The sequence below is a fragment of the Aotus nancymaae genome, unplaced genomic scaffold (genome assembly GCF_030222135.1).
Source record: "Aotus nancymaae isolate 86718 unplaced genomic scaffold, 86718_ANA_hifiasm-v0.15.2.pri h1tg000108l, whole genome shotgun sequence".
Lineage (NCBI taxonomy): Eukaryota > Metazoa > Chordata > Mammalia > Primates > Aotidae > Aotus > Aotus nancymaae.
In genome coordinates this window covers 14,594,313-14,604,774 of record NW_026988523.1, presented here as the reverse complement: position 1 = coordinate 14,604,774, position 10,462 = coordinate 14,594,313, and positions in this window count along the sequence as shown.

Here is a 10,462-nt window from a genome sequence, read left to right as displayed (position 1 = left end):
TTGCTTTTTTTTTTGAGACGAAGTCTTGCTGTGTCACCCAGGCTAGAGTGCAGTGGTGTGATATCGGCTCACTGCAACCTCGGCCTGCGGAGGTTGCTATACTGCCTCGGATTCTCCTGCCTCAGCCTCCTGAGTAGCTGGGATTACAGGCGCCTGCCACTGTGCTCAGCTAATTTTCGTATTTTTAGTAGAGATGGGGTTTCACCATCTTGGCCAGGCTGGTCTTGAGCTCCTGACCTCGTGATCCACTCACCTTGGCCTCCTAAAGTGCTGGGATTACAGGTGGGAGCCACTGCGCCTGGCCAATTTTTGCATTTTTAGTAGAGACAGGGTTTCACCATGTTGGCCAGGCTGGTCTTGATCTCCTGACCTCAGGTGATTCACCCACCTTAGTCTTCCAAAGTGCTGGGATTACAGGTGTGAGCCACTACACACAGCCCATATTCTAACACAGCATGGTGGTTTTGTGGAGGGGTAGGCGGGGAATATGAGGCAGCATTTTATATTAGTAGTGATAGGAATATTTAATCATAAAATGATTCAGCATACATTTTTTCAGGTTGGGAAGAACTATTTCTCTCTGTTCCAGGGCTCCAGCTTCTGTACTTCAGGAGTCCTAAAGCGATATAACCATCATCCTTGGGTAGCTCAGCCCAGCACTCTCTATCCCTGAGGGTTTATATATCATTTGAAAGCATCATGAGTGTACTATCTATTGACGCATAATAAATTACCCCAAAATGCAGCAGCTTAAAATAAGAAATATTGATTATCTTATAGAGTTTCCAAGGACCAGGAGTCTGGGAGTGACTTAGCTGAGTGCTTCTGCATTGAGGTTTCTTAGCGGGTTGCAGCCAAACTGAGGCCTACAGTCTCTGAAGACCTGACTGGGCTCAGTTCCTTGCCATGTGGGCCACTTCACAGTGCTGCCCCGGCCACGCTTTTTCCCAGAGTGAGTGATCCAAAGAAGAAAATGAGGGAGAGAAGCCACAGTTCCTTTATAAGCTAATATTGGAAGGGACATCCCATTACTTTTACCATACTTCATTTGCTAAAGTGAATCACCAAACTTCATCCACATTCAAGGGTAAGGGAAAGCTCCGTTTCTTGAAGGAAGAAGTATCAAAAAGTTTGTGGAACTATCTTTAAATCTACCACAACGAGCAGCTTGGCCCTGATACAACAAAGTTAAAGTGTATTATCCGAGGGGGAAAGGTTTTTGGTTTCCTTTGATTCCTTTAATGTCGTAAGTCCTTTAGTAATACCTTCTTGGCTGGGTGTGGTAGTTCACATCTGTAATCCCAGCACTTTGGGAGGCCAAGGTGAGACAATCACTTGAGCCAAGGAGTTTGAGACTAGCCTGGCCAACATAGTGAGATCCCATCTCCACAAAAATTAAAACTGGGCTGGGCATGGTAGTCCCAGCTACTAAGGAGGCTGAGGCAGGAGGATGGCTTCAGCCTGGTAGATGAAGACTTCAGTGAACTGTGATCAAACCACTGTACTCCAGTCTGGGCAACAGAGTGAGACTGTGTCTCAAAAAGAAAAAAAATATTGGCTGGGTGTGGTGGCTCACACCTGTAATCCCAGCACATTGGGAGGCTGAGGCAGGCGGATTACCTGAGGTCAGGAATTCAAGACCAGCCTATCAACATAGTGAAACCTCATCTCTACTAAAAATACAAAAACTAGCCGGGCATGGTGGCAGGTGCCTGTAATCTCAGCTACTTGGGAGGCTGAAGCAGGAGAATTGCTTGAACACGGGAGGTGGAGGTTGCAGTGAGCCAAGATAGTGCCACTGTACTCCAGCCTGGGTGATAGAGTGAGACTCTCTCTCAAAAAAAAAAAAAGCTCCCAAATTTGGCTGAGTTAGTCTCAAGAGAGATCTGAAGTTTGGTACACATGGAACATGTAAGCCCTCTTCAGCTGATCCTCCCCATAGACAGCCCAGAAAAAAACCAGGAGTGCCGCATACCAGTATTTTCTTTTCATGCTGCGTTTCACCCAGCCTGGCATGGCAGGCAGCAGGTTATTTTGCTTTTGCTTTCATAAGCCGTGTTATGTAACTAACATCTTGAACAATGACGCCAAGCCAACTTAGAGGTCACAGCAGAAGGGGAGGGGAATGGGGAGGAGAACAAAGAAACAGAGAATTAGGAAGGAGAGAGAAAGACGGGAGAAGTGGAAGGGAGAGAGGAAAAAAAATGGAGGTGAGACTGGAGACAGAGTGAGACTATGTCATTTCTACTGCCTGTTCTTCTGTTCTTAGGCTCTAGTGGACAGCATATGCTACCTGAAAAGTTCTTCTTCCCTCATTTTAGCTGGGCATCAGGTCTTCGACTCGCACTCTTGGGGAGAGCTAGCTGAGTGCCAGCATCCTGCAGGAATCCCTAGTGGAGGCAGCAGCTGCCTGGCATGGTGTGGCATTGATCCTTCTCGGTGGAAGGCAAACAGGCACAAATGACATCGTCTCCATCCACCCCGCCTTCATCACGACTCCACGCTGACTATATGAGTCTGGAGGCTGGTGAGTGGGGAAAGAGACTGGAGACCTGAGGCCTTTCTCTTATTCTGTATTTCAGAAGAATATAACCCACTATTTAATGTTCCAAGCATACAAAGAATCTTTTCCCACCAGTGCATGCTCAATGGAAATTTCATCGGCAGTTGATACTCAAAGATGTTGGTGTATGAATTTTTTTTTTTGAGACTGAGTTTCGCTCATTGCACAGGCTGGAGTGCAATGGCATGATCTTGGCTCACTACAACCTCTGCCTCCTGGGTTCAAGTGATTCTCCTGCCTCAACCTCCCAAGTAGCTGGGATTACAGGCGCATGCCACCCAACTCAGCAAATTTTTGTAATTTTAGTAGAGACGGGGTTTCACCATGTTGGTCAGGCTGGTCTTGAACTCCTGACCTCAGGAATCCACCTGCCTGAGCCTCCCAAAGTTCTGGGATTACAGGCATGAGCCACCATGCCTGGCTTGGTTTATGAATTTGAATCCTAGAATCTCAGAATCGAAAGTCATCCTAGGTCAGTCACCCTAAACTTATTTTCGGTTATTCACCTCTTAGACATTCTGGTTAAGACATATAAACAAGCCAGGTGCCGTGGTTCATGTCTATAATCCCAGCACTTTGGGAAGCTGAGGCAGGTGAATCACGAGGTGAGGAATTTGAGAGCAGCCTGACCAACATGGTGAAACCCTATCTCTACTAAAAATACAGAAATTAGCTGGACATGGTGGTGCACATCTGTAATCCCAGCTACTCAGGAGGCTGAGGCAGGAAAATCACTTGAACCCCGGAGGCAGAGGTTGTGGTGAGCTGAGATTGTGCCTCTGCACTCCAGGCTGGGTGACAGAGCAGGACTCCGTCTCAAAAAAAAAAAAGAAAGAAGAAGATGAAGAAGAAGACAAAGAAGAAAAGAAGGAGGAGGAGGAGAAAAGACATATAAACAAAACAGTCATGGATATTCTCTCTCGAAAATATGCTTTAAATATAATTTCAGTGTGTTCAAAGTCTCGCTGAACTTAATCAGGGATTGGGGTTAAGAACTCCTGTCCCCAGGTTGCTCTGTTCAGCCTCTGACATTTAGGAATCCTTTGTACAGAATCTTTTGCTATACAGTGCTGTACTATTAGGTGGTCATCAAATATATGTTCAAACCCTCTACGCCAGGAGGTCACTATGTAACAAAGAAGCCCTTTCCATTTATGAAATTCTCTATGATTTTCTTTATGATTAGGTCATATTTGTCTCTACGTAGCATTTGCCATTATCGTTATTCTGCCCTCTGAAACTATACAGACCAAGGTTGATGGCTCTTTCACATGACAATCCTTGAGAGAGTTGAAGATAGGACTCACATCTCCATTGAGTCCTATTTCTTTCAGATTAAACATCTCAGTTACTTCTGTTCCATCATGACTTCAAGATCTTCCACCTTCACTGGGAACAGTGGCTCATGCTTGTAATCCCAGCATTTTGGGAGGCTAAGGCAGGAGGAGACCAGCCTGAGTAACATAGTAAGACCTCATCTCCATAAAAAAAATAAAAATTAAAATGAACTAGGTGAGGTGGTACACACCTGTAGTCTCAGCTACTCAGGAGGCTGAGGGGGGAGGACTGCTTGAGCCCAGGAGATTGAGGTTGCAGCAAGCCATGATTGCATCAGCCTGAGTGACAGAGTGAGACCCTGTCTCAACAACAACAAAAAAAGATCTTTCACCAGCCAGCTCGGCTCTCATTGCTGTAGATATTCTCTGGATTGTCAACCCAGTCATTTAAAAGGCCAGTTCTCTACAGCTAAGCAGATGCCTATTCAGAAGTTATACTCATGAGACCAGTTTACTCACGACTGTTTTGTTTATATATCTTAACAAGAGTGTCAAAGAGGAGAATAACACAAAATAAGTTTAGGGTGACTGACCTAGGATGACTGATAATCAACTATATGACTGATAATCTCTGGATTATGAATCCAGAGAAGATTTAGAAGAATGAAAGCTGAGCTGGCTGTGAAAAATCTTTTTTTGTTGTTGTTGAGACAGAATCTTTTCTGAATAAGCATCAGAAGAAGCAGATGCCTATTCAGAAGACACCAAATTTCTAATTAACATAAAAATTTCACTGACTTTTTGGAAGTCTTATCATGCCTGTTCCTTTGCAGTCTTATTAAAATCCTGAAAGAAGGGATACCTTGCTCTTAAACCTAGCATCTATCCCCTTGCACTCTTGATTTTGGGGACATCATAAGGATCTAAAGTTTATTCTGATTAAATTCCATCTTGCTGATTTGGTATATCTTTTCCAGGCCATTGTGATCTTTTTGAATTTATCTTGGTTCTTTCTCTTTGAGTTACTGATAGATTATTTAACTGCATTATTATAAATTCTTCAATCAGTAAATGAAAAAGCTGAATGGGGGCACAGGTCAATAGAACATTCTGCTGCAAAACTTCAAAAGTCTTCTTTTCAGGTTAGAATCAATTCATTAATCAATGCTCTAGGAATAGTGATTGTTTCAACAGATACCATCTATGTAACTTTCCTTTATTCAGTTCATTGTGTAAGCTCATTTAGTTTGCTCATAAGAGATTTTTTTCAATCACTGAAATTGACACATTATGTCAAAATAAAATATTGTCCTTATCTGTTACAGACATTATTTGAAAAAGAAAAAGAAAATCTAACCAAGTTGTCATAACTTTCTCATTAGCCTATTTGTTCATCATGATCACGGTTTTTGTTTCTGATTACCACTTGAAACTTTGCTCTAATGAATTTTCTATAATTTTGTCAGTATTATCAAACTTGCCAGTCTCATTATCAAAATCGTATTTTAAGAACTGTAGGCTGAGCGCAGTGGCTCACGTCTGTAATCCCAGCACTTTGGGAGGCTGAGGCGGGTGGATCACTTGAGCCCCGAGCTTGAGACCAGCCTGGGTAACATAGTAAAACCCCAACTCTACTGAAAAATACAAAAATTGGTTGGGCATGGTGGCATGCCTGTAGTCCCAACTACTCGGGAGGCTGAGGACCACTTGAACCCAGGAGGCAGAGGCTGTAGTGAGCCAAGATTGTTCCATGGAACTCCAGCCTGGGAGTCACTCTCAAAAGAAAGAAAGAGAGAAATAAATAAATAAATAAATAAATAAATAAATGTGGGCAAAGAAAGAAAGAAAGGAAGGAAGAGAAATAAATACATAAATAAATGTGGGCAACATTAGAAAGAAAGAACGAAAGAACAAAAGAAAGAAATGCGGGAAACATTAGAAATAAATAAATAAACGTGGACACCATTCACCCAGTATACAGTACACTTCTGCTCTGAACATTTCTGCATGTTTACTGAGAATGGTTCCAGGATCTCATCCACAGGTATTTCTCCTTTTCCCTAGCCCTGGAGGGCCTCATTCCCTGGACCCAAGGTTAGCAGGATTTTTGCTTCTTTGCCTCAAGGGAGGATTGGGTTACTGGGTGGAAATGCAAGGCTGCTGCGAGGCCACCTCTCTAATAGTCTCAGTGAAAGCCCAAACACTAAATCTTATGGGGAATGGGAGAGGGCGCTACCCAAGAAAGGGACCCCTTGAGAATCCTTGAAGGAAAGATTCCCCAACACAAAAAAGAAATTGACATTGCTTGTGGGGGATGAGGGGATGCTGGGAAGGTGAGAGGACTTTTTTTTTTTTCTGAGACATAATTGTCCTCTGTCGCCCAGGATGGAGTGAATGGCGTGATCTTGGCTCACTGCAACTTCTGCCTCCCAGGTTCAAGCAGTTATAGTGCTTCAGTCTCCCGAGCAGCTGGGGTTACAGATGTGCACCACCACACCCGGCTAATTTTTTTGTATTTTTAGTAGAGATGGGGTTTCACCATGTTGGCCAGGCTGGTCTTGAACTCCTGACCTAGTGATCCACCTGTCTCGGCCTCCCAAAGTGCTGGGATTACAGGTGTGAGCCACCGCACCCGGCCTCAAGAGGACTTTTTAAGAAATGGAATTGCACAATAACTCTATGAGGTAGTGTTACTATTACTATCCCCATTCTATATTTTATTATTATTATTATTGTTATCTTTGAGACTGAGTCCCACTCTATCACCCAGGCTGGAGAGCAGCAGCACAATCTCGGGTCACTGCAACTTCTGCCTCCCAGGTTCAAGTGATTCTTGTACCTCAGCCTCTCCAGTAGCTGGGATTACAGGCACCCACCAGCATGCTTGGCTAATTTTTGTATTTGTGGTAGATATGGGGTTTCACCATGCTGGCCAGGCTTGTTGCGAACTCCTGACCTCAAGTGATCCACCTGCCTCGGCCTCCCAAAGGGCTGGGATTGCAGGCATGAGTCACTGTGCTAGGCCTTACTATCTCCATTTTACATAGAAGATTGAGGTACTTAAAAGTTAAATGACTTGGCAATGATCACACACTGGTAAGAAGCAGTCAGGATCTGATCCCAGGAAGTCTGTTCCCACAATGAGCTAGGACTCAGAGTCTTTTTTTCTCATCTTCAAAATGACAGTGAGAACTGCCCTATGTATACACCGTAGGAATGCGACAACAATGTGTGTTTATTTTAGTTACAAGAGTTATGGATCCCTTTGGAGTGCTGAGCAAAGCCTTGATTTTGGACTCCAAGGACCTGTGATCACCCTCCATCTGGAGGGCAATGGCGTGATCTCGGCTCACTGCAACCTCCACCCCCCAGGTTCAAGTAATTCTCCTGCCTCAGCCTCCCTAGTAGCTGGGATTACAGGTGCCCACCACCGCACCTGGCTAATTTTTGTATTTTTAGTAGAGACAGGGTTTCACCATGTTGGCCAGGCTGGTCTCGAACTTCTGACCTCAAGTGATCCACCCACCTCACACCCAGCCCGAAAAAGCTTTCCTGACCCATATGGCGAAAACCCAGTGAGGCTCAGGAAGAGCATGAGGAGGTCCAGTGGAGTCAAGGTAGCATCTTAAAGTAGCTCCATGCAAACTCCTGACTTGGGAGGTTCAAAATAAGACTGGCCCTTGGAGTTTTAGTTCCTTAGTGACTTTTGTTCAAAAATGTGCTTTCTTTTCTTTTCTCTCTCTTTTTTTTTCACTTTGTCACCCAGGCTGGAGTACAGTGGCACAATCAAGGCTCACTGCAGCCTCAACCTCCTGAGCTCAAGTTACCCTCCCATAGCAGCCTCCTGAGTAGCTGGGACCACAGGTGTGTGCCACCATGCCTGGCTGATTTTCAATTTTTTATAGAGATGGGCATCTCACTTTGTTGCCCAGGCTGGTCTCAAACTGCTTGACTCAAGCAATCTGCCTGCTTTGGCCTCCCAAAGAGGTGAGATTACAGGCATAAGCCACAGTGCCTGCCTAAGAGTTTGCTTTCTTTTCTCCTAGAAATTAAGCTCTAAAATTAAAGACACAACTTCTATTTCATTTAAATTCTGACTTTCTCCCAGCTCCTTCAAAGCATGTCTGTGTGGAAGGCAACTTTTGCATAAAAGGAAAAATAAATACGAGATTTAAAAACAAGTTTTGGGTCTGGGCACTGGTTCTGCCAGATACAATTTAAGTAGAGAGAGGCTCCAAATCTTATCTGGCAAGTTTAAATCACTGGCAGCCTCTTGGATATGGTTAACATAATTTGGGACATCTTTTGGGGAGGGTAGTTTTACAATTTTGATCATTATTTCCAATGCACCTGTCGTTTTGACCTAGGAACTCTCCTTCCGGGAATGTATCCATAGATGTACTTGCGTATGTGCACAGAGACATATGTACAGGAAAGTTCATTGCCTAATTGTTTATATTAGCAAACTACTGGAAGAAACAACTGATTAGATAATATGGCCCATCTATTTATAAATATCATGCAGTCGTGAACAAGAATGAAACAGATCTATGTGCATTGGTAAGGAAATTGAAGCTATGCTGTTCAGTGAAAAAAACAGGTGCAAAACAGCATATTGAATCCCACCATTTGTGTGTGTGTATATATGCACGTATGTAAACGTGCGCATGCGCACACACACACACTCTCCAGATGCGTATACTATCCCTGCAAAGTCTAAAGTTACTGATATCAGTGACTTATTCTAGGGAGGGAACTTGGAGGCAGGGTTAGGAGAGAATTGTTTGTTTTCCTCCAAGCTTAAAGCTTTCTTTTTTTTTTTTTTTTAGAAAACAAAACAAAACAAAACATGTACTTATGATCCTTCCATAAGATCATGAGATCTTATGAAAAGATTCCAATGCAGGAGCAGTATCTGCTCTGATTGCCTCTGGGCAAGTCACTTAATCTGAGATTCAGTTTCATCATCTATAAAATGGTGATAGAGAAGTACAGCCTTCAGGATGAAGTAAGGCTGCCACATTTACGTGACAAAGCACACCGCAGGGAACGTAGCAGACATCCAACAAATGCTTGTTGGTCTCCCTTTTCATCCCCCCCACTGGGGGTAGAGCCAGTGGAGCGTCATCTCTCATGGCTTGGGTTTCCTTTCTTAGGCCAGGAAAGTTGCCGTGGATGCTGTAGCTATTTAAGTCGACTGACCTTTCCTTCTAGGGCTCCAGGACACCTCTATCTTAGGCTGGTGGTGACTAAGGTTACTGATGAGAGGTTGCTGGGGGTGTGTCGGGAGGTGGGGCAGGGTGGGACTGTGCATTCATCAGATACATATGACCCACTGGCTCACAGGCTCTGCAACTTTCTCTTGATAGAGATGCCTGACTGGAGACAGGTGATCTTAGAGAAAATAGAAACAGCAGGGCTCTTGGCTCCAAGTCCCTGCCTCTTCTTGGCCTGAAGTCTTTTCTACTTTATTGTCTTGGCTGCCAGAAGCCCTCTCCTGAGGGTAACAGAGCTTTGTCAGAGGAGCAGGGTTGGCCCTCGAGAGGACAGGATAGGAAAACTGATAAGAGTGTTTCATTGCTGGGCATGGTGGCTCACGCCTGTAATCCCAGCACTTTGGGAGGCTGAGGTGGGCAGGTCACTGGAGGTCAGGAGTTCGAGATCAGCCTGGCCAAAGTGGTGAAACCCCATCTCTACTAAAAATACAAAAATAAGTTGGGTGTGGGGGTGTGCGTCTGTAGTCCCAGCTACTCAGAAGGCTGAGGCAAGAGAATTACTTGAACCTGGGAGGTGGAGGTTGCAGTGAACTCAGATTGCGCCATTTCACTCCAGCCTGGGTGACGGAGCAAACCTCCGTCTCAAAAAAAAAAAAAAAAAAAAAGAACATATCTCCTTAAGAGGCACTGACAGTGTATCATTATCACCTGGTTTCTTCAAGCCCAGTGACACCACCAGGGGAAGGTCTAGGGGACTTTAACCCCCATCATGATCTTCATCAGCTCCACTCACCCTCATCCCCATCATACAATCTAAACACACTGTGCTTGCCAACTCTAGGGAGTAAACTCACGCTACCACGGCTTACTGGAAAACAAGTGCCTCCTAGAGTTAAGCTCAACCTGCTCAAGGGTGAACATCTGAACTGCTTTCTGCAAAGTTTTATGGAAATATTGTTCTGGTATGAGAAACAACTCACACAGAGCTCCATTTGGTCCTCATAGCTTTTATTTATAAAAAGCTTTCACAAAGTGTGATGCGTCAGCTTGGCTGGGCCACGATGCCCAGATATTTGGTCAAACTTTACTCTGGATGTTTCTTTCTTTCTTTTCGTTTCTTTTTTTTTTTTTTTTGAGATGGAGTTTCGCTCTTGTCAACCAGGCTGGAGTGCAGTGGTGTGATCTCAGCTAACTCGACCTCCCAGGCTCAATCGATTCTCCTGCCTCAGCCTGAGTAGCTGGAATTACAGGCACCTGCCACCATGCCCAGCTAATCTGTATATTTTTAGTAGAGACGGGTTTCGCCATGTTGGCTAGTCTTGTCTCGAACTCCTGACCTCAGGTGATCCACCTGCCTCAGCCTCCCAAAGTGCTGGGTTGACAGGCGTGAGCCACCGGTGTAGCCT